The 481-nt window shown below is 41.0% G+C and overlaps 1 non-coding gene across 1 annotated transcript; it reads right to left on the reverse strand.

Annotated features, from left to right (window-relative positions):
* Window positions 1–407: 407 nt before the first annotated feature.
* On the reverse strand, window positions 408–481 carry TRNAR-UCU. The gene has a single exon. It is a non-coding gene; the product is annotated as a tRNA-Arg (tRNA).

Raw genomic sequence — 481 nt, forward strand, 5'->3', positions numbered from 1 at the left:
AACCAAAGCTCTACAGTATATCAGAATCAGAAAAATAAAATTACAAAATAGGATGCCTTTTAAAACATTTTAAGGAATCACTCTTTAAGGAGAGCGTCAAATGAGATAAAAACAGGCAGCAGAAATAGGCAGATAAATAAATCTACTGCTAGGAAGCAATAATAATAACCATAACCTTAAAACAATAAATGCTTCCAAAGCAAAATCAGAAAGAAATAGCGAGGAAGAAGCCTTTGTGCCACGTAAATCTGGCCATAAATGTCTGAAAGAACGAAAACTGCCTGGCTCGGGGGATTTGAGTCTCTGCTGTTCATTTTTCTCCTTCCAAAATCTACAGAATTAAATAGAAGCGATCAGCACCCCACGTTCCGAGATGAGCGAAAAATTAAGACACCTGTCCTGGAGACCATCTCTGCCGGGACTCGAACCCGGAACCTCTGGATTAGAAGTCCAGCGCGCTCGTCCATTGCGCCACAGAGAC

This window comes from Protobothrops mucrosquamatus, unplaced genomic scaffold (genome assembly GCF_001527695.2).
Source record: "Protobothrops mucrosquamatus isolate PMUCROS unplaced genomic scaffold, P.Mucros_1.0 scaffold1687, whole genome shotgun sequence".
NCBI lineage: Eukaryota > Metazoa > Chordata > Lepidosauria > Squamata > Viperidae > Protobothrops > Protobothrops mucrosquamatus.